Here is a 25,010-nt window from a genome sequence, read left to right on the forward strand (position 1 = left end):
CCCCCCCCCCTCCCCCCTCGCCGGCATGCAACAACCCACAGTTCACCGTCCCCCCCCTCCCTCCCCAAATCAAACTCGTGCCGACAGAGCGAACTCCACCAAAGAGAGACGCCAGCCGTCTAACTCTGACTCGACGCTCCTGCCCGTCTGTCTGACGGTTTTCATCCCGGGGTGGGGTGAGCCTCTGGCTAGAACTGGCGCAGAGGGTTGCAGTGGAGGGGGTGGGGGGTGAGTTGGGGAAGGGGCAGCGATGGGCAGCACAGGCGTCCACCCCGGGGAGAAATGAAAATGAAAATCCGCTTATTGTCACGAGCAGGCTTCAAATGAAGTTACTGTGAAAAGCCCCTAGTCGCCACATTCCGGCGTCTAGTCCGGGGAGGCCGGTACGGGAATGGAACCCGTGCTGCCGGCCTGCCTGGGTCTGCTTTCAAAGCCAGCGATTTAGCCCGGTGAGCTAAACCAGCCCCTGCCAGCGATCTGCGTCAAAATGAACCGAGCCCGATCTCTGGGCGAGCGTGGAGCATCGCCAGCCGGGCTGGTCGGAATGTCGGGGATGCTGGCAGCTGGGGGTGGTCAATTGGAGGGGGTCGGGGAGGGAGGGGGGGGGGGGGGCGCAATTCCGGACGGTTTCTTCTGCGTCCTGGAGCGGAGGGACATTCGGGACTGTTGACATACCGATCATGAGCGCTCTCGTCTCTCAAAACGTTAGCTGCCATTTGCAAAGAGACGCTGGGCTGAAAGCGGGGACTTCCAGTGCGTCTGCAACCCCCCCCCCCCCCCCCCCCGGAAAACTGGCAACTGGCTAAACTAGGAAGGGTGGGGGGGGAAGAAAGGGTTAACTAATCACGTTAACAGTCGGTGAGTCAGTTCATGGACATTATTTCCTGACCGCCTTGCGCCGTTAATTCGGGGTTTCCTACATACTAGTTCCGTGCCAGCCTCCGTGTAATCGACCTACTGGGAAATAAATCCCGACTACTCGTCTTAACCTGGAGCCGGCAGGGTCAGTCTCGGTTGCTGAGAGCAGCAATCCAGCCGGGCTTGGCCCTCCGCCTGGACGTTACTGCGTGACAGAAGGAGCGGGTTTCAGTTCACAGGGAGAGGGCGGTGTTGGCTCGCTCACAGGGGGGGGAGGGGGGGGGCACGGCACGCCACCTCTCTCTCTCTCTCTAGCGAAGCTCCTCCCCGGGTACGTCACGGCTAACGATCGGTGACGGCCGGAGCGCTCTCCTCCTCGTGTTCCTCCTGGTGCCTCTCCAACATGCTCATGTTCTTGAAGCTTTTCCCGCAGTCGGAGCAGATGAACAGTTCTACAGCCGCCTGGTAAAACTCCACGTCCGAGAGGTCGGAGTTCTTCGCCTCCTCGTTCTCCACCGTCTCCGGCTGCTCCGAGCCGCTCAGCTGAAGGTGGCCCACCTCCAACTCACTGCAACAGAGCACAGTACAGTCAGCTCCCTCTGCGTGTGCCCCCTCCCCTCGACAGAGCACAGCACAGTCAGCCCCCCCCCGGCTACACCGCACGATGGCCCCCAGCTCCCAGTGTGTGCGCCCCCTCCCCTCGACAGAGCACAGCACAGTCAGCCCCCCACCGGCTACACCGCACGATGGTCCCCAGCTCCCTCTGTGTGCGCCCCCTCCCCTCGACAGAGCACAGCACAGTCAGCCCCCCACCGGCTACACCGCACGATGGCCCCCAGCTCCCTCTGTGTGCGCCCCCTCCCCTCGACATCTCGGTCCGACTCCCCCACCCCCTCGCAAACCCCCCTCCATCCCATAACCTCCACCTTCCTGCCCGGGTAACTGACAAGCAACATTCTGCCACACGAGCCTGACCAAGCCAGCCTCATTGCACATCACCATAAGGGGCAGCAGGGTAGCATGGTGGTTAGCATAAATGCTTCACAGCTCCAGGGTCCCAGGTTCGATTCCCGGCTGGGTCACTGTCTGTGCGGAGTCTGCACGTCCTCCCCCTGTGTGCGTGGGTTTCCTCCGGGTGCTCCGGTTTCCTCCCACAGTCCAAAGATGTGCGGGTTAGGGTGGATTGGCCATACTAAATTGCCCTTAGTGTCCTAAAAAGTAAGGTTAAGGGGGGGGGTTGTTGGGTTACGGGTATAGGGTGGATACGTGGGTTTGAGTAGGGTGATCATGGCTCGGCACTACATTGAGGGCCGAAGGGCCTGTTCTGTGCTGTACTGTTCTATGTTCTAAATCCAGAACTGCCTGTTCCCGAGCCGGCTCTGTCACACGCTGCCCCAAAAAACCCATCTCTGAGACATTCCACAAATTCCTTACCTTGGGATCCACTCCCCAACCTGATTTTCCCAGTCCACCTGCCTACTGAAGTCGCCCACGATTATTGTAATGTTGCCTTTTTTACGCCTTTTCTATCCCCTGATCTATTTTCTGCCCCACATTCCGACTCCTGCTAGGGGGCTTGTACATAACTCTCATCGGGGTCCCTTTGCGATTCCTCAACTCGACCCACACAGATTCTAGGCCTTCTGATCCGATATCGCTCCTCGCTATCGATTTAACTTCATTCCTTACTGACAATGCAACCCCCGCTCCCCTTTGCCCATCTGCCTGTCCTTTCGATGGGACACATATCCTCGGATATTTAGATCCCAGTCCTGGTCCCTTGCAACCACGTCTCTGTGATGCTCACAACATCGTACCGGCCAATTTCAATGTGCGCAACCAAGCTGGTTTAGCTTGTTCTGTACACTGCGCACATTAACGTACACCACCCTCAATCCTGCATTGACCCACCTCCCGTCTCACCGTTTCTTGCTCTGCCTGGAGTTGGATTCCTGCCGCCTTCTATACTCTCCGTTCCATTTACATGTTCTAGTAACATCCTGGGGGTTTATCATTGATCAGGAACTGAACGGGACCCAGCCGTAGAAATCCTGCGGCTACCAGAGCGGGTCGGAGGCTGGGAATCCTGCGGAGAGTAACTCACCCCCTGCCCCCCCCCCCCCCGACGCACAGCGGCAGCCGTGTGTACCGTCTGCAAGACGCACCGCAGCCAGACAGCGTCTTCCAAACCTGCCATCTCTACCACTCTAGAGGGACAAGGGGGTGGGCTTCAGACGCACGGGGAATGCTCACCCCCCCGTCCCGCTGGGAGTTCCCCCCCTTCCTCCTCCTGGGCTGGGAAATGTATTGGCCACTGTCACTGGGGTCAGAATCGTGATACGCCCACCCCGACCGCGCCATGGATGTACCTACGCCACACGAGGACTGCGACGGGTGGAAGAAGAGGGACGATTGGGGATGGGCGATGAATGACACGCGATACGAAAGAGGCGGAGCGCGCGGTCTCACCTGGCGTCGTCGGTGCCGTGGACAAGCACGTGCCTCCCGCTCCGGGACCCCCCCCCGTACACCACGCACCGGTACTTCTTCTCCTTGGTGTGGGTGCGCTGGTGCCGGCGCAGGATGGAGGACTGGCTGAAGTCCTTGAGGCAGACCGGGCAGCGGAAGGGCTTCTCGCCGGTGTGGGTGCGCTGGTGGGTGGCCAGGTTGGAGAGGCGGCTGAAGTCGCGGCCGCAGGTCTGGCAGCGGAAGGGCTTCTCGCCGTGTGGGTCAGCTGGTGCTTGACCAGGTTGGAGGGCTGGCTGAACTCCTTACCGCAGGTCTGGCACTGGAAGGGGCGCTCGCCGGTGTGCGTGCGCTCGTGGCGCACCAGGTTCGACTTGTGGTTGAAGTCCTTCTCGCAGGTCGGGCACTTGAAGGGCCGCTCGCCCGTGTGGACCCGCAGGTGCCGCTCAAAGTGGCAGGAGTGCTCAAAGGTCTTTCCGCAGTCCGAGCAGATGAAGCCCCTCTGGCCGGGCCGACAGCGCCGCCGCACACCGCCCCTCCCGGCTGGAGGCCGCAGGATGGCCCGGATACCGGCCGGCAACATCTTCTTCTGCCGGGGCGCAGGCTCCTGCTCCTTCACCTTCTCCTCCTCTTCCTCCATCGGCCACACCTGGTAAGGGAGAAGCCAGAGTTACTCACCGAACAACCCACTGGTCATCACCGGCATCGCCCCGTAATATCGAGAACACACATCCCATCGCCCCGTAATATCGAGAACACACATCCCATCGCCCCGTAATATCGAGAACACACATCCCATCCCCCCGTAATATCGAGAACACACATCGCATCGCCCTGAAATATCGAGAACACACATCCCATCCCCCCGTAATATCGAGAACACACATCCCATCGCCCCGTAATATCGAGAACACACATCCCATCGCCCCGTAATATCGGGAACACACATCCCATCGCCCCGTAATATCGGGAACACACATCCCATCGCCCCGTAATATCGGGAACACACATCCCATCGCCCCGTAATATCGAGAACACACGTCCCACCCCCCCGTAATATCGAGAACACACATCCCATCGCCCCGTAATATCGAGAACACACATCCCATCGCCCCGTAATATCGAGAACACACATCCCATCGCCCCGTAATATCGAGAACACACATCCCACCCCCCCGTAATATCGAGAACACACATCCCATCGCCCCGTAATATCGAGAACACACATCCCATCCCCCGTAATATCGGGAACACACATCCCATCGCCCCGTAATATCGAGAACACACATCCCATCCCCCGTAATATCGGGAACACACATCCCATCGCCCCGTAATATCGAGAACACACATCCCATCGCCCCGTAATATCGAGAACACACATCCCATCGCCTCGTAATATCGAGAACACACATCCCATCGCCCCGTAATATCGAGAACACACATCCCATCCCCCGTAATATCGGGAACACACATCCCACCCCCCGTAATATCGAGAACGCACATCCCATCCCCCCGTAATATCGAGAACGCACATCCCATCGCCCCGTAATATCGAGAACACACATCCCATCCCCCCGTAATATCGAGAACACACAAATCCATAATACTCAGAATATACACCCCCTAAAAAACCATAATACTCAGAATGTACGCTCCCTAAAAAACCATAATACTCAGAATATACACCCCCCTAAAAAACCATAATACTCAGAATGTACGCTCCCTAAAAAACCATAATACTCAGAATGTACGCTCCCTAAAAAACCATAATACTCAGAATATACACCCCCCTAAAAAACCATAATACTCAGAATATACACCCCCCTAAAAACCATAATACTCAGAATATACACCCCCCTTAAAAACCATAATACTCAGAATATACACCTCCTAAAAAACCATAATACTCAGAATATACACCCCCCTAAAAAACCATAATAATCAGAATGTACGCCCCCCCTAAAAAATCACAATACTTGGAATATACACCCTCTAAAAAACCATAATACTCAGAATATACACCACCTAAAAAACCACAATACTCAGAATGTACTGCCCCCTAAAAACCATAATACTCAGAATATACACCCTCTAAAAAACCATAATACTCAGAATATACACCCCTAAAAACCATAATACTCAGAATATACACCCCCTAAAAAACCATAATACTCAGAATATGCATCCCCATGAAAACCATAATACTTAGAATGTACGCCCCCCCTAAAAAAACCAAAATGCTCAGAATATACACCCCCCTAAAAAGCCATAATACTCAGAATGTACGCCCCCTAAAAAACCACAATACTCGGAATATACACCCCCTAAAAAACCATAATACTCAGAATATACAACCCCCTAAAAAACCTTAATAATCAGAATATACACCCCCTAAAAAACCATAATACTCAGAATGTACGCCCCCCCTAAAAAACCATAATACTCAGAATATACACCCCTCTAGAAACCATAATACTCTGATTATACACCCCCTAAAAAAACATAATACTCAGAATATACACCCCCCTAAAAACCATAATACTCTGATTATACACCCCCTAAAAAAACATAATACTCAGAATATACAACCCCTAAAAAACCATAATACTCAGAATATACACCCCTAAAAACCATAATACTCAGAATATACGCCCCCTAAAAAACCACAATACTCAGAATATACACCCCCCTAAAAACCATAATACTCAGAATGTACGCCCCCCTAAAAACCATAATACTCAGAATGTACGCCCCCAAAAAACCATAATACTCAGAATATACATCCCCTAAAATACCATAATACTCAGAATATACACCCCTTAAAACCATAATACTCAGAATATACATCCCCTAAAAAACCATAATACTCAGAATATACACCCCCTAAAAACCATAATACTCAGAATATACACCCCCCTAAAAAACCACAATACTTAGAATGTACGCCCCCTAAAAAAACTATAATACTCAGAATGTACATCCCCTAAAAAACCATAATACTCAGAATATACACCCCCTAAAAAACTATAATACTCAGAATATACACCCCCTAAAAACCATAATACTCAGAATATACACCCCCTAAAAAACCATAATACTCAGAATATACACCCCCTAAACAACCATAATACTCAGAATATACACCCCCTAAAAAACCATAAATCACAGAATGTACGCCCCCTAAAAACCATAATACTCAGAATATACGCCCCCCCTAAAAAACCATAATACTCAGAATGTACTCCCCCGCTAAAAATCCATAATACTCAGAATATACGCCCCCCTGAAAAACCATAATACTCAGAATGTACAGCCCCCTAAAAAACGATAATACTCAGAATATACACCCCCCTAAAAAACCATAATACTCAGAATATACACCCCCCTAAAAAACCATAATACTCAGAATATACACCCCCTTAGAAACCATAATACTCAGAATGTACGCCCCCCTAAACACCATAATACTCAGAATGTACAGCCCCTAAAAAACCACAATACTCAGAATATACACCCCCTAAAAAACCATAATACTCAGAATATACACCCCCTAAACAACCATAATACTCAGAATATACATCTCTAAAGACCATAATACTCAGAATGTACACCCCCTAAAAAACCATAATACTCAGAATATACACCCCCTTAAAAACCATAATACTCAGAATATACACCCCCTAAACAACCATAATACTCAGAATATACATCTCTAAAGACCATAATACTCAGAATGTACGCCCCCTAAAAAACCATAATACTCAGAATGTACTCCCCCGCTAAAAATCCATAATACTCAGAATATACGCCCCCCTGAAAAACCATAATACTCAGAATGTACAGCCCCCTAAAAAACGATAATACTCGGAATATACACCCCCCTAAAAAACCATAATACTCAGAATATACACCCCCCTAAAAAACCATAATACTCAGAATATACACCCCCTTAGAAACCATAATACTCAGAATGTACGCCCCCCTAAACACCATAATACTCAGAATATACACCCCCTTAAAAACCATAATACTCAGAATATACACCCCCTAAACAACCATAATACTCAGAATATACATCTCTAAAGACCATAATACTCAGAATGTACGCCCCCTAAAAAACCATAATACTCAGAATATACACCCCCTAAAAAACCATAATACTCAGAATATACACCCCCTGAAAAACCATAATACTCAGAATATACACCCCCTAAAAAACCATAAATCACAGAATGTACGCCCCCTAAAAACCATAATACTCAGAATATACACCCCCTAAAAAACCATAATACTCAGAATGTACGCCCCCCGCTAAAAATACATAATACTCAGAATATACGCCCCCCTGAAAAACCATAATACTCAGAATGTACAGCCCCCTAAAAAACCATAATACTCAGAATATACACCCCCCCTAAAAATCCATAATACTCAGAATATACGCCCCCCTGAAAAACCATAATACTCAGAATGTACAGCCCCCAAAAAAACGATAATACTCAGAATATACACCCCCCTAAAAAACCATAATACTCAGAATATACACCCCCCTAAAAAACCATAATACTCAGAATATACACCCCCCTAAAAAACCATAATACTCAGAATATACACCCCCCTAAAAAACCATAATACTCAGAATATACACCCCCTTAGAAACCATAATACTCAGAATGTACGCCCCCTTAAACACCATAATACTCAGAATATACACTCCCTAAACACCATAATACTCAGAATGTACACCCCCTAAAAAACCATAATACGCAGAATATACACCCCCTAAACAACTATAATACTCAGAATATACATCTCTAAAGACCATAATACTCAGAATGTACACCCCCTAAAAAACCATAATACTCAGAATATACACCCCCTTAGAAACCATAATACTCAGAATGTACGCCCCCTTAAACACCATAATACTCAGAATGTACACCCCCTAAAAAACCATAATACTCAGAACATACACCCCCTTGAAAACCATAATACTCAGAATATACACCCCCTAAACAACTATAATACTCAGAATATACATCTCTAAAGACCATAATACTCAGAATATACACCCCCCTAAAAAACCATAATACTCAGAATATACGTCCCCCCTAAAAAACCATAATACTCAGAATATACACCCCCTAAAAAACCATAAATCACAGAATGTACGCCCCCTAAAAACCATAATACTCAGAATATACACCCCCTAAAAAACCATAATACTCAGAATGTACGCCCCCGCTAAAAAACCATAATACTCAGAATATACACCCCCTAAAAAAACCATAAATCACAGAATGTACGCCCCCTAAAAACCATAATACTCAGAATATACGCCCCCCTGAAAAACCATAATACTCAGAATGTACAGCCCCCTAAAAAACCATAATACTCAGAATATACACCCCCCAAAAAAACCATAATACTCAGAATATACACCCCCCAAAAAACCATAATACTCAGAATATACACCCCCTAAAAAACCATAATACTCAGAATGTACGCCCCCTAAAAACCATAATACTCAGAATATACACCCCCCAAAAAACCATAATACTCAGAATATACACCCCCCAAAAAAACCATAATACTCAGAATATACACCCCCCAAAAAACCATAATACTCAGAATGTACGCCCCCTAAAAAACCATAATACTCAGAATATACACCCCCAAAAAACCATAATACTCACAATATACACCCCCTAAAAAACCATAATACTCACAATATGCACCCACTCAAAAGGAACCACAATAGCCCAGATCACCCTCTCCTCCTCCCCCTCCCCCCACACTCCAGGCCTTTCTCTCCCTCTCTCTGTCTATTCTTGCTGGATTATTATTCTGATTTTGGGGGTGGGTGGAGGGGGGTGCAGACTCTCTCTCCCCCTCCCACCCTCTCCATTCCTTCCTTCCTCCTCCCTCCCTCTCCACCCCCCGAGACTCGGACCTCTGCTCTCCCGCTCCTCTCTCTCTCTCTCTCTCTGCCTCTGGTCCTCCGCCGGGGCTGGGAGGACCCGGCTCCCGGCCCGGCCTGCACCGCGCGGGGCGGAGGGGCGCATGCGCGCCGCCGGCGGATAGGGGGCTTTCCCGCGCGCGGGGCGCTCTGGGTAAGGGAGGACGCCATTGGCCCCATTCAGCAGGCGCTGCGGTCCCAGCGTCTCCCTGCTGCTCTGTCTGCAAAACTAAATGTCTTTTCACAGCAAACAGCAAATAAACAACCCGGGGAACGTATTTCCCCGCAGTCAACTACACAGTCTGTGCATATTTTTCATTCTCCCCACCACAAACAGCTCCTCAAACACAGTCCACATGGACAGCTCCTCAAACACAGTCCACATGGACAGCTCCTCAAACACAGTCCCCATGGACAGCTCCTCAAACACAGTCCCCACGGACAGCTCCTCAAACACAGTCCCCATGAACAGCTCCTCAAACACAGTCCTCATGAACAGCTCCTCAAACACAGTCCCCATGAACAGCTCCTCAAACACAGTCCCCACAGACAGCTCCTCAAACACAGTCCCCATGGACAGCTCCTCAAACACGGTCCCCATGGACAGCTCCTCAAACACAGTCCCCATGAACAGCTCCTCAAACACAGTCCCAATGAACAGCTCCTCAAACACGGTCCCCATGGACAGCTCCTCAAACACAGTCCCCATGAACAGCTCCTCAAATACAGTCCCCATTAACAGCTCCTCAAACACAGCCCGCCATGGACAACTCCTGAAACAGTCCCCATGGACAGCTCCTCAAACACAATCCCCATGAACAGCTCCTCAAACACGGTCCCCATGAACAGCTCCTCAAACACAGTCCCCATGAACAGCTCCTCAAACACGGTCCCCATGAACAGCTCCTCAAATACAGTCCCCATGGAGAGCTCCTCAAACACGGTCCCCATGGACAGCTCCTCAAACACGGTCCCCATGAACAGCTCCTGAAACACAGTCCCCATGAACAGCTCCTCAAACACGGTCCCCATGGACAGCTCCTCAAACACGGTCCCCATGAACAGCTCCTCAAACACGGTCCCCATGAACAGCTCCTCAAATAAACCCTCCTCCCGCCCCCCCAGCCGCGGAGGCCCGTAACCCGTACCTCATCTTCTCCAACTACAGGAAACGTGCAGGTAACCCAGCCAAGTCGCCCCCCTCCCCCCTCCCCAACCACCCCACCCCCCCCCCCCAACAGAATCCACCGCAGCACAATCAGAGAGGGCAAGGCCACAACATCGGCCTTCCGCCTCTCCATGAGCCTTTGCGGCACACTGGTTAGCCCTGCCACTTTGTGACGCCAGGGTTCCATTCCCGGCTTGGGTCACCGTCTGTGCAGAGTCTGCACGTTCTCCCCCCCCCCCCCCCCCCCCCCCCCCCACCGTGTCTGCGTGGGTTTCCTGCTGTTAGGTAACTTGGACATTCTGAACTCTCCCTCTGTGTACCCGAACGGGCGCCGGAATGTGGCGACTAGGGGCTTTTCACAGCAACTTCAGTGCAGTGTTAATGTGAGCCTACTTGTGACACTAATAAAGATTATTATTATCAGCTCCGTCTTCTCCGAAACCCCAAATATCGCCAACAATGGGTCAGGGTGCACCTCCTTCTCCACTATCCTGGCCTGCGAATGTCCTGCCCAGAATCTCCCCAACTCTTCACTACCCCAAAACACATGCGCACACAATTCGCTGCCCCCCCCCCACCCACACCTCTCACGCTTACTTGCTGCCCGCTGGAAGAACCTACTCATTCTCACAAGTACTCTTTGCACCACGTTAAACTGTATCAGGCTCATCCTCGTTTGAAGAGGAGGTCCCCTTTAACTCTTCGCAGTGCCTCACTCCACACTCCCCAACTCATCCTCCCGCCTAGCTCCGCATCCCATTTCTCCTCGATCTTCACCAGCCGCTCGCCTCCCTGCTCCCCCAGCCACTTATATATATATCCCCAATTCTTGGAAGCTTTGGAAAGGGTTCAGAGGAGATTTACTAGGATGTTGCCTGGTATGGAGGGAAGGTCTTACGAGGAAAGGCTCAGGGAATTGAGGTTGTTTTCGTTAGAGAGGAGGAGGCTGAGAGGTGACTTAATAGAGACATATAAGATAGTCAGAGGGTTAGATAGGGTGGACAGTGAGAGTCTTTTTCCTCGGATGGTGATGACCAACACGAGGGGACATAGCTTTAAATTGAGGGGAGATAGATATAGGACAGATGTCAGAGGCAGTTTCTTTACTCAGAGAGTAGTAGGGGTGTGGAACGCCCTGCCTGCAACAGTAGTAGACCTGCCAACTTTAAGGGCATTTAAGTGGTCACTGGATAGACATATGGATGAAAATGGAATAGTGTAGGTCAGATAGGCTTCAGATGGTTTCACAGGTCGGCGCAACATCGAGGGCCGAAGGGCCCGTACTGCGCTGTAATGTTCTATGTTCCCTCCCGTTCCACATCCGGAAGCAGCAGTCGCTCCAGCAGGGTGTATCCCAGAAATCTAGGGAACCCCTTCCAGACCTTTCACGCAAAGTCCCGCCTTCCTCCTTCTCACCGCCCCCCCCCCCCCCCCCCTCAATCATCCACCCTCGTTCCCCCCCTGGATTCATTCCCCCCCCCCCCCCCCTATTAAACTAATCACCACATGTACCGAGGTGCAGGGAGACATATTGTTCCGCACCCAGTCCAGGTACATCTGAAGCCGTCCGCGTCCGAATGCAGCAAGACCTGGACAATATCCAGGCTTGGGGCTGACTTGTGGCAAGTTACATTCGCGCCACACAAGTGAATTTAGAACAGTACAGCACAGAACAGGCCCTTCGGCCCTCGATGTTGTGCCGAGCCATGATCACCCTACTCAAACCCACGTATCCACCCTATACCCGTAACCCAACAACTCCCCCTTAACCTTACTTTTTAGGACACTACGGGCAATTTAGCATGGCCAATCCACCTAACCCGCACATCTTTGGACTGTGGGAGGAAACCGGAGCACCCGGAGGAAACCCACGCACACACGGGGAGGATGTGCAGACTCCACACAGACAGTGACCCAGCCGGGAACCGAACCTGGGACCCTGGAGCTGTGAAGCATTGATGCTAACCACTATGCTACCGTGCTGCCCCAGTGCCCAGGCAATGACCATCTCCTACAAGAGAGGATCTAACCATCGCCCCTTGACATTCAATAGCATTACCATCGCTGAATCCCCAACAATCAACATCCTGGGGGTTACCATTGATCAGAAACTGACAGGACCAGTCACATTAATACTGTGGCTACCAGGGCCCGTCAAAGGCTAGGAATCCTGCGGAGAGTAACTCACCTCCTGACCCCCCCCCCCCCCCCCCCCCCCCAAAGCCTGTCCACCATCTACAAGGCACAAGTCAGGAGTGTGATGGAAACTCTCCACTTGCCTGGATGAGCGCAGCTCCATCAACACTCCGGACGCTCGACTCCATCCAGGACAAAGCAGTCCCGCTTGATTGCTCCTCCTTCCACAAACATTCACTCCCCCCACCACCGACGCACAGTGGCAGCCGTGTGTACCATCTACAAGATGCTCCGCAGCAACTCGCCAAGGTTCCTTAGGCAGCACCTTCCAAACCCACCACCTCTACCATCTAGAAGGACGAGCAGCAGATACATAGAACATAGAAAAACATAGAACATAGATAAATCCAGCACAGAACAGGCCCTTCGGCCCACGATGTTGTGCTGAACCTTTGTCCTAGATTAATCATAGATTATCATAGAATTTACAGTGCAGGAGGCCATTCAGCACAGGGCTAAATCGCTGGCTTTGAAAGCAGGCCAAGGCAGGCCAGCAGCACGGTTCGATTCCCGTACCAGCCTCCCCGAACAGGGGCCGGAATGTGGCGACTAGGGGCTTTTTCACAGTAACTTCATTTGAAGCCTACTCGTGACAATAAGCGATTTTCATTCATTCATTCGGCCCATCGAGTCTGCACCGGCTCTTGGAAAGAGCACCCTACCCAAGGTCAACACCTCCACCCTATCCCAATAACCCAGTAACCCCACCCAACACCAAGGGCAATTTTGGACACTAAGGGCAATTTAGCACGGCCAATCCACCCTAACCTGCACATCTTTGGACTGTGGGAGGAAACCGGAGCATCCGGAGGAAACCCACGCACACAGGGGGAGGACGTGCAGACTCCGCACAGACAGTGACCCAGCCGGGAATCGAACCTGGGACCCTGGAGCTGTGATGCAATTGTGCTATCCACAATGCTACCGTGCTGCCCTTAAGAACACATTAATCTACACTCCATTATTCTACCCTAATCCATGTACCTATCCAGTAGCCGCTTGAAGGTCCCTAATGTTTCCGACTCAACTACTTCCACAGGCAGTGCATTCCATGCCCCCACTACTCTCTGGGTAAAGAACCTACCTCTGACATCCCCTCTATATCTTCCACTATTTACCGTAAATTTATGTCCTCTTGTAATGGTTTGTTCCACCCGGGGAAAAAGTCTCTGACTGTCTACTCCCCTGATCATCTTATAAACCTCTATCGTCGCCCCTCATCCTTCTCCGTTCTAATGAGAAAACCCCTAGCACCCTCAACCTTTCCTCGTAAGACCTACTCTCCATTCCAGGCAACATCCTGGTAAATCTCCTTTGCACCTTTTCCAAAGCTTCCACATCCTTCCTAAAATGAGGCGACCAGAACTGGCACACGGTACTCCAAATGTGGCCTGACCAAGGTTTTGTACAGCTGCATCATCACCTCACGGCTCTTAAATTCAATCCCTCTGCTAATGAACGCTAGCACACCATAGGCCTTCTTCACAGCTCTATCCACTTGAGTGGCAACTTTCAAAGATCTATGAACATAGACCCCAAGATCTCTCTGCTCCTCCACATTGCCAAGAACCCTACCGTTAACCCTGTATTCCGCATTCATATTTGTCCTTCCAAAATGGACAACCTCACACTTGTCAGGGTTAAACTCCATCTGCCACTTCTCAGTCCAGCTCTGCATCCGATGTCTCTTTGCAGCCGACAACAGCCCTCCTCACTATCCACAACTCCACCAATCTTTGTATCGTCTGCAAATTTACTGACCCACCCTTCAACTCCCTCATCCAAGTCGTTAATGAAAATCGCAAACAGCAGAGGGCCCAGAACTGATCCCTGCGGTACGCCACTGATAACTGGGCTCCAGGCTGAATATTTGCCATCCACCACCACTCTCTGACTTCTATCGGTTAGCCAGTTTGTTATCCAACTGGCCAAATTTCCCACTATCCCATGCCTCCTTACTTTCTGCAAAAGCCTACCATGGGGAACCTTATCAAATGCCTTACTAAAGTCCATGTACACTACATCCACTGCTTTACCTGGGAACCCCACCACCTGGAGGTTCCCCTCCGATTCACTCGCCATCTCGACTTGGAAATATATCGGCCGTTCCTTCACTGTCCCTGGGGAAACATCCTGGAACTCCCTCCCTAACAGCACAGTGGGTGTACCTACAGCTCAGCGGTTCAAGAAGGCAGCTCACCACCACCTTCTGATGGGCAGCTACAGATGGGCAATAAATGCTGAGCTAACCAGCGACCCCCACATCCCGTAAATGAATTTAAAATATTTGCTCCATACATGAGGAACATAGAACATACATAAACACACAATGTAATTACATAACGCTGGCATCGCATGAAGCATACAGGAGTGTCGTACTGCTCAGTAGAGAAGATGTGTGGAGAGATCAGATCAGATCAGTCCATAAGAGGGTCATTTAGGAGTCTGGTGACAGCGGGGAAGAAGCTGTTTTTGAGTCTGTGCGTGCGTGTTCTCAGACTTCTGTATCTCCTGCCCGAGGGAAGAAGTTGGAAGAGTGAGTAAGCCGGGTGGGAGGGGGGTCTTTGATTATGCTACCCTGCTTTCCCCAGGCAGCGGGAGGTGTAGATGGAGTCAATGGATGGGAGGCAGGTTTGTGTGATGGACTGGGCGGTATTCACGACTCTCTGAAGCTCCTTGCGGTCCTGGGCCGAGCAGTTGCCATACCCAGGCTGTGATGCACACAGCGAGTGGTCGGGGTCTGGATCGTGCGGCCTGGAAGTGTGGTGGAGGCAGGTTCGATCGAGGGATTCGAGAGGGCGTTCGATGATTGTTTGAACAGAAACGGTGTTCGGGAGGGGGTACGCAGGGGAGTGGCACTACGTCATGATGCTCGATTGGAGGGCCAATACAGGTACGATGGCTACAGCACAGAAAAAGCCCTTTGGCCCATCGAGTCAGCACTGGTCAAACACAACCACCTAACTGATTCTAATCCCGTTTCCCAGCACTTGGCCCACAGCCTCGTCTGCACTGGGATTGAAAGCAACAATCTAGATACTTCTTAAAGGCTTTCTGAATCCACCAGCCTTTCAGACAGCGAGTTCCACACTCCCACCACCCTCACATCCCCTCTCCATAAGACCATAAGACATAGGAGTGGAAGTAAGGCCATTCGGCCCATCGAGTCCACTCCGCCATTCAATCATGGCTGATGGGCATTTCAACTCCACCTACCAGCATTCTCCCCGTAGCCCTTAATTCCTCGCGACATCAAGAATTTATCTATCTCTGCCTTGAAGCCATTTAGCGTCCCGGCCTCCACTGCACTCCGCGGCAATGAATTCCACAGGCCCACCACTCTCTGGCTGAAGAAATGTCTCCGCATTTCTGTTCTGAATTTACCCCCTCTAATTCTAAGGCTGTGCCCACGGGTCCTCGTCTCCTCGCCTAACGGAAACAGTTTCTTTGCGTCCACCCTTTCTAAGCCATGTATTATCTTGTAAGTTTCTATTAGATCTCCCCTTAACCTTCTAAACTCCAATGAATACATAGAACATAGAACATAGAACGATACAGCGCAGTACAGGCCCTTCGGCCCTCGATGTTGCACCGACATGGAAAAAAAAAACTAAAGGCCATCTAACCTACACTATGCCCTTATCATCCATATGCTTATCCAATAAATTTTTAAATGCCCTCAATGTTGGCGAGTTCACTACTGTTGCAGGTAGGGCATTCCACGGCCTCACCACTCTTTGCGTAAAAAACCCACCTCTGACCTCTGTCCTATATCTATTACCCCTCAATTTAAGGCTATGTCCCCTCGTGCTAGCCACCTCCATCCGCGGGAGAAGGCTCTCGCTGTCCACCCTATCTAACCCTCTGATCATTTTGTATGCCTCTATTAAGTCACCTCTTAACCTTCTTCTCTCTAACGAAAACAACCTCAAGTCCATCAGCCTTTCCTCATAAGATTTTCCCTCCATACCAGGCAACATCCTGGTAAATCTCCTCTGCACCCGTTCCAAAGCTTCCACGTCCTTCCTATAATGAGGCGACCAGAACTGTACGCAATACTCCAAATGCGGCCGTACTAGAGTTTTGTACAACTGCAACATGACCTCATGGCTCCGGAACTCAATCCCTCTACCAATAAAGGCCAACACACCATAGGCCTTCTTCACAACCCTATCAACCTGGGTGGCAACTTTCAGGGATCTATGTACATGGACACCGAGATCCCTCTGCTCATCCACACTACCAAGAATTTTACCATTAGCCAAATATTCCGCATTCCTGTTATTCTTTCCAAAGTGAATCACCTCACACTTCTCCACATTAAACTCCATTTGCCACCTCTCAGCCCAGGTCTGCAGCTTATCTATGTCCCTCTGTAACCTGCAACATCCTTCCGCACTGTCTACAACTCCACCGACTTTAGTGTAGTCTGCAAATTTACTCACCCATCCTTCTGCGCCCTCCTCTAGGTCATTTATAAAAATGACAAACAGCAACGGCCCCAGAACAGATCCTTGTGGTACGCCACTCGTAACTGAACTCCATTCTGAACATTTCCCATCAACTACCACTCTCTGTCTTCTTTCAACTAGCCAATTTCTGATCCACATCTCTAAATCACCCTCAATCCCCAGCCTCCGTATTTTCTGCAATAGCCGACCGTGGGGAACCTTATCAAACGCTTTACTGAAATCCATATACACCACATCAACTGCTCTACCCTCGTCTACCTGTTCAGTCACCTTCTCAAAGAACTCGATAAGGTTTGTGAGGCATGACCTACCCTTCACAAAACCATGCTGACTATCCCTAATCATATTATTCCTATCTAGATGATTATAAATCGTATCTTTTATAATCCTCTCCAAGACTTTACCCACCACAGACGTTAGGCTCACCGGCCTATAGTTACCGGGGTTATCTCTACTCCCCTTCTTGAACAAAGGGACCACATTTGCTATCCTCCAGTCCTCTGGCACTATTCCTGTAGCCAATGATGACCTAAAAATCAAAGCCAAAGGCTCAGCAATCTCTTCCCTGGCTTCCCAGAGAATCCTAGGATAAATCCCATCCGGCCCCGGGGACTTATCTATTTTCACCTTGTCCAGAATTGCCAACACTTCTTCCCTACGCACCTCAATGCCATCTATTCTAATAGCCTGGGTCTCAGCATTCTCCTCCTCAATATTATCTTTTTCTTGAGTGAATACTGACGAAAAGTATTCATTTAGTATCTCGCTTATCTCCTCAGCCTCCACACACAACTTCCCACCACTGTCCTTGACTGGCCCTACTCTTACCCTAGTCATTCTTTTATTCCTGACATACCTATAGAAAGCTTTTGGGTTTTCCTTGATCCTACCTGCCAAAGACTTCTCATGTCCCCTCCTTGCTCGTCTCAGCTCTCTCTTTAGATCCTTCCTCGCTTCCTTGTAACTATCAAGCGCCCCAACTGAAACTTCACGCCTCATCTTCACATAGGCCTCCTTCTTCCTCTTAACAAGAGATTCCACTTCTTTGGTAAACCACGGTTCCCTCGCTCGACCCCTTCCTCCCTGCCTGACTGGTACGTACTTATCAAGAACATGCAATAGCTGTTCCTTGAACAAGCTCCACATATCCAGTGTGCCCAACCCTTGCAGCCTACTTCTCCAACCAACACATCCTAAGTCATGTCTAATGGCATCATAATTGCCCTTCCCCCAGCTATAACTCTTGCTCTGCGGGGTATACTTATCCCTTTCCATCACTAACGTAAAGGTCACCGAATTGTGGTCACTGTCTCCAAAGTGTTCACCTACCTCCAGATCTAACACCTGGCCTGGTTCATTACCCAAAACCAAATCCAATGTGGCCTCGCCTCTTGTTGGCCTGTCAACATATTGTGTCAGAAAACCCTCCTGCACACATTGTACAAAGAACGACCCATCCAATGTACTCGAACTATATCTTTTCCAGTCAATATTAGGAAAGTTAAAGTCTCCCATAACAACTACCCTGTTACTTTCGCTCTTTTCCAGAATCATCTTCGCTATCCTTTCCTCTACATCCCTAGAACTATTAGGTGGCCTATAGAAAACTCCCAACAGGGTGACCTCTCCTTTCCTGTTTCTAACCTCAGCCCATACTACCTCGGAAGAAGAGTCCCCATCTTGCATCCTTTCTACCACCGTAATACTGTCCTTGACTAGCAGCGCCACACCTCCCCCTCTTTTGCCCCCTTCTCTGACCTTACTAAAGCACCTAAACCCCGGAACCTACAATCCCAGGATCCTCAGCCGTTCATCATATGTTAGACACGCCATTCCAGGGATCATCCGTGTGAATCTCCGCTGGACACGCTCCAGTGCCAGTATGTCCTTCCTGAGATGTGGGGCCCAAAACTGGACACAGTACTCCAAATGGGGCCTAACCAGAGCCTTATAAAGGCTCAGTAGCACATCGCTGCTTTTATATTCCAACCCTCTTGAGATAAATGACAACATTGCATTCGCTTTCTTAATCACAGATTCAACCTGCATGTTTACCTTTAGGGAATCCTCGACTAGCACTCCCAGATCCCTTTGTACTTTGGCATTATGAATTTTCTCACCGTTTAGAAAGTAGTCTATGCTTGGATTCTTTTTTCCCCAAAGTGCAAGACCTCACATTTTCTCACGTTGAATTGCATCAGCCATTTCCTGCACCACTCTCCCAAACAGTCTAGATCCTTCTGCAGCCTCTATGTGCATGTCCACATCGTGATTCTGGTCAAGCAGAGAGTGTTGGACAACAAGGCCCACAGTCGCGGACCAGGCCTACGGGTCCCTGAGGCGGAAACAGAGAGCGGGGGAGCTGGAGCGGGAGGAGATTGTGCGGGTTCCACAAGTCCGCGGAGGAGGAGAAGTTCCCACGATGGGCCAGGGAGAAGCGAGACTCCGAAAGGGAGGGGAAACTTGTCCGAATATACCCAGGACATTGGAATGGAGCTGGCGAAGAAGCGTGCTGGATTAAACAGGGCCAAGGCGGTGTTGTACTGAAGGCAGGTCCGGTTCGATGTGCTGTACCCGGTGAGGCTCAGGACCACGTTTGAGGGCCGGGAATATTATTTTGAAAAGCCAGAAGAGACCCGGTTGAAAGGGTATACAAGCACTTTATTTCCTTAAGAACTCACTTTGGTACATTCACACAAAATGACATTGAAATGTCTTTCAGACACTGAAGAGAGAAAGCTAAACGTTCCAGGTAAAAGTCACTCCAGATTTACAAATTAGAAGCCATTTCAACAAAACACCTTCTTAAAAGTAATTTTCACGAATGCTTCAAAGATTCTCCGACAGCTAAATTTCTTCTCTAATCAATCAAACGAATCACATTTTTAAGGGAATCCTTATCTGGGTTTAGCCCCTTCGTTTTATTAGTTCGAATTCTCAGCTGAGACCCCCCCCCCCCCGCCTCTGATTCGTTCTGAAAGTGTCAGTCACTTAACAGACGATTGGTTAATTCGACATTAATCAATTACTCCAAATTAATTATCTTTCGCACGATTCTTGTCCCACGTTCAAACGCCCTACGTCACATCTGGTCTGTTACGAATTGTTTCTGACTCGTTGAATGTACTCACATTTCTCTTACTTTCGGTACATCATTCGGAACATTTGAGACAGTCGTGGACAGTATTTAAACATTCAGCCGTAGTGTCATGGAGCCTCCCTTTCAGAAATGTTGTCTTATCACATGGCTTCAGTGATGTCATTGTGCGGGAGGAGCTGGGCTGTGGCTCTGGGAGTTGGTTTTTTCTTTTGCTTTGGTTTGGGGCTTGTTTGTGGCTACTTTCGTTGTCACATTACTCTGCTGTACTCAGAAAGAGAAGTATTTTGGAGTGTCTCCCTATCTTCAGTTGATAAGCCGTTTCCAGACTGCTTGACAACTTAAAAGAAAAGTTGCTTTACATAAGAACTGGGAGCAGGAGTCGGCCATCTGGCCCCTCGAGCCTGCTCCGCCATTCAATTAGATCATGGCTGATCTTTTGTGGACTCGGCTCCACTTTCCGGCCCAAACACCATAACCCTTAATCCCTTTATTCTTCAAAAAACTATCTATCTTTACCTTAAAAACATGTAATGAAGGAGCCTCAACTGCTTCACTGGGCAAGGAATTCCATAGATTCACAACCCTTTGGGTGAAGAAGTTCCTCCTAAACTCAGTCCTAAATTTACTTCCTGTTATTTTGAGGCTATGTCCCCTAGTTCTGCTTTCACCCGCCAGTGGAAACAACCTGCCCGCATCTATCCTATCTATTCCCTTCATTATTTTATATGTTTGTATAAGATCCCCCCTCATCCTTCTAAATTCCAACGAGTACAGTCCCAGTCTACTTGACCTCTTCTCGTAATCCATCCCCTTCAGCTCTGGGATTAACCTAATGAATCTCCTCTGCACACCCTCCAGCGCCAGTACGTCCTTTCTCAAGTAAGGAGACCAAAACTGAACACAATACTCCAGGTGTGGCCTCACCAACACCTTATACAATTGCAACATAACCTCCCTAGTCTTAAACTCCATCCCTCTAGCAATGAAGGGCAAAATTCCATTTGCCTTCTTAATCACCTGTTGCACCTGTAAACCAACTTTTTGCGACTCCTCTCTGGAAGAAGTTCAAACCTGCTGTTTTGGAAAGGACATGAGCTTCCAAACCAGGTTTTGAGTGCTGTGTGCTGGGCCATACCTTTGAAAAGGGGTTTCTGGTTTCTACTTGGATTTTGTTATTGAATTGGAACAGTTAAAGGGGTAATTTATTAAGGGTTACACATAGATTACTGTAGCTGTGTGGGGCGTTTGTAGTTGATAAAAAGGCTCACTGTGTGTTTATACAAATGTTAACTAAATTTGTGGAATATAGCTTGTTTTGTGATTAAAATTCCTTAAGGCCTGTGTTGAATAATAGCATAAATGCTTCACAGCTCCAGGGTCCCAGGTTCGATTCCCGGCTGGGTCACTGCCTGTGCGGAGTCTGCACATCCTCCCCGTGTGTGCGTGGGTTTCCTCCGGGTGCTCCGGTTTCCTCCCACAGTCCAAAGATGTGCGGGTTAGGTGGATTGGCCATGCTAAATTGCCCGTAGTGTCCTTAAAAGTAAGGTTAAGGGGGGGGGGGGTTGTTGGGTTACGGGTATAGGGTGGATACGTGGGTTTGAGTAGGGTGATCATTGCTCGGCACAACATCGAGGGCCGAAGGGCCTGTTCTGTGCTGTACTGTTCTATGTTCTATGTTCTATAACAATAACTTACTCATATTTCTACAAATTCAATCATTTTCAAGAATCATTTCATTTTCCGGTATATTGTAGCCGATTATTGTAAAGGACAATTGTTGAATGCAACAGAGGTGTGGGGATTGTAACGTGGGACGTCCGAGGGTTGAACGGACGTATTCAGAGGCCCCGGGGTCTTTTGCGCGCCCGAGGAGTTTGAAAGCGGAGGTAATCTTCTTGCAGGAGACGCAACTCCGGGTGAAGAAGCAGGTTAGGCTGAGGAAGGGAAAAGGCTTCGGAAATCAGAAGCACAAAGGGACTTGGGAGTCCTTGTTCACGATTCTCTGAAGGTTAACGTGCAGGTTCAGTCGGCAGTTAGGAAGGCAAATGCAATGTTAGCATTCATGTCGAGAGGGCTAGAATACAAGAGCAGGGATGGACTTCTGAGGCTCTGGTCAGACCCCATTTGGAGCATTGTGAGCAGTTTGGGCTCCGTATCTAAGGAAGGATGTGCTGGGCCTTGGAAAGGGTCCAGAGGGAGGTTCACAAGAACGATCCCTGGAATGAAGAGCTTGTCGTATGAGGAACGGTTGAGGATTCTGGGTCTGTACTCGTTGGGAGTTTAGAAGGATGAGGGGGGATCTTATTGAAACTTACAGGATACTGCGAGGCCTGGGATAGAGTGGACGTGGAGAGGATGTTTCCACTTGTAGGAGAAACTAGAAGCAGAGGATTCACCATCTCAGACTAAACGATCCTTTAAAACAGAGATGGGGAGGAATTTCTTCAGCCAGAGGGTGGTGAATCTGTGGAACTCTTTGCCGCAGAAGGCTGTGGAGGCCAAATCACTGAGTGTCTTTAAGACAGAGATAGATAGGTTCTTGATTAATAAGAGGATCAGGGGGTTATGGGGAGAAGGCAGGAGAATGGGGGTGAGAAAATATCAGCCATGATTGAATGGCGGAGCAGACTCGATGGGCCGAGTGGCCTAATTCTGCTCCGATGTCTGATGGTCTTTGGGTCTAGGGGACGGGTGTGACAGGTATTCCGCTCGGGGTTTGACTCGAACACGCTGGGGAGGGCGGCCATCTTGTTGAACAGAAGGACACGGAAGTGCAGGGGTGGGTGGGTGGGGGGGAGGTTTGTAATTGTGAGTGGGCTGCTGGAGGGGACGACGGTGGTCAATGTAGATGTGCCGAATTGGGACGATGCTGGGTTTTGTGAGAAGTTTTCCAGGGAGACGTCCTGGATTTGGACACGCCCCAGTTGATTACGGGCGGGGATCGTGACTTGGCGATGGAGGTGAGGGGGGAACGGGTCGAGTCTCCAGGGTTGATGGGGAAGGTTGAGGGTGGCGAAGGGAGTTGGGAGGGTTATCGGAGAGTGTTGGGGAATGGTGGATCCGCGGAGGGTTAGGAACCCTGGAGAGGGAGTACTCCACCTTCTGGCACGACTAGAGGGTGTATTCGAGAATTGATTACTGCCGGGTGAGCCTTGCGCTGTTGTGGGGGGTGGCGGGGGTAGAGTATGGTACGGTGAAGGGGGGGGGGGGGGGGGGAGATCGGAATTTCAGACCCTGAGCCCCATTGGCAGGGGAGGAGGCCGGGTGGATTGATTTGGGTTGGCGGATGAGGGGTTGTACGAAAAGGTGATGTCTCGATCGGGGAGGTTAATGAGATCGGGGAGGGCTTGGCGGGCACAGTCTGGGAGGCGTTGAAGGCGGTGGACCGGGGGGGGGGGGGTGCACAGGAGGAGCAGGAGGAGGAGGAGGAGGGGGGGGGTAAGGGACGAGACGGTCGAGGTGGACAGCAGATACTCGAGGGAGATGCCTCCGAACAGCTGTTGGCGGAGAGATCGCGGGGGGGGGGGGGGGGGGGGGGGGGGGGCAGTTTGGTAGCTTGACGACGGGAGGGGGGTGGAGTGGGTACGGAGGGCGAGGGTGGTACAATCGGAGGACGAAGAGCGTACCAGCTGCGGAGGCAGGCTAGGGACAGAGAAGGGGGAGGTGGTGCCAGGAGAAACCAGGTGTTGGGGCGGTTCTACAGGAAGCTGTACAGGGCCGAGCCGGGCGGAGAGCAAGGGGAAGACTTAACTGGATACGCACATGAACAGCAGCACGGTAGCATTGTGGATAGCACAATCGCTTCACAGCTCCAGGGTCCCAGGTTCGATTCCCGGCTGGGTCACTGTCTGTGCGGAGTCTGCACGTCCTCCCCGTGTGTGCGTGGGTTTCCTCCGGGTGCTCCGGTTTCCTCCCACAGTCCAAAGATGTGCGGGTTAGGTGGATTGGCCATGCTAAATTGTCCGTAGTGTCCAAAATTGCCCTTAGTGTTGGGTTACTGGGTTATGGGGATAGGGTGGAGGTGTTGACCTTGGGTAGGGTGCTCTTTCCAAGAGCCGGTGCAGACTCGATAGGCCGAATGGCCTCCTTCTGCACTGTAAATTCTATGATAACAGATGGGGTATAGACTACGGGCGGTTGGTCGAGATAGGACACAAGATGGGCGCAGGCTCGATGGGCCGAATGGCCTGTTCCTGTGCTGCCTTTTGTTCTCCACTGTTGGGAGAAGACCATCGATCGGGTGGAGGGGACGGAGAGGTTTGAGATCCGGGGTAGGGTTTGGCTTTGGCACGAGGGTTGGGGCTTGGGCCTGTCGGGTGTAACGTGGCCCCAGCGGCGAATATCCGGTCAAAGGAGATGAGGAGAGAGAGTTTGGGACGGGACCGGGGGACGAGACGGGGGTGTCCGGGGGAGAGTGAGGGGGGAGGGTGAGGGGGAGGGTGAGGGGGGAGGGTGAGGGGGGAGGGTGAGGGGGGAGTGTGAGGGGGGGAGTGTGAGGGGGGAGGGTGAGGGGGGAGGGTGAGGGGGGAGGGTGAGGGGGGGAGGGTGAGGGGGGAGTGTGAGGGGGGGAGTGTGAGGGGGGAGGGTGAGGGGGGAGGGTGAGGGGGGAGGGTGAGGGGGGAGGGTGAGGGGGGAGGGTGAGGGGGGAGTGTGAGGGGGGAGGGTGAGGGGGGAGGGTGAGGGGGGAGGGTGAGGGGGGGAGGGTGAGGGGGGAGTGCGAGGGGAGAGTGTGAGGGGGGAGTGTGAGGGGGAGGGTGTGAAGGGGAGTGTGAAGGGGGAGGGTGAGGTGGA

General features: G+C 50.5%; 1 protein-coding gene across 1 annotated transcript in view; it reads left to right on the plus strand.

Moving 5' to 3' along the window:
* Positions 1 to 25,010, plus strand: part of LOC119960789 (zinc finger protein 665-like) — a 136,351-nt gene that overhangs the window by 109,588 nt on the left and 1,753 nt on the right. The gene's annotated exons all lie outside the window — the stretch shown is intronic.

The sequence above is a fragment of the Scyliorhinus canicula genome, unplaced genomic scaffold (genome assembly GCF_902713615.1).
Source record: "Scyliorhinus canicula unplaced genomic scaffold, sScyCan1.1, whole genome shotgun sequence".
In the NCBI taxonomy this organism is placed as follows: domain Eukaryota; kingdom Metazoa; phylum Chordata; class Chondrichthyes; order Carcharhiniformes; family Scyliorhinidae; genus Scyliorhinus; species Scyliorhinus canicula.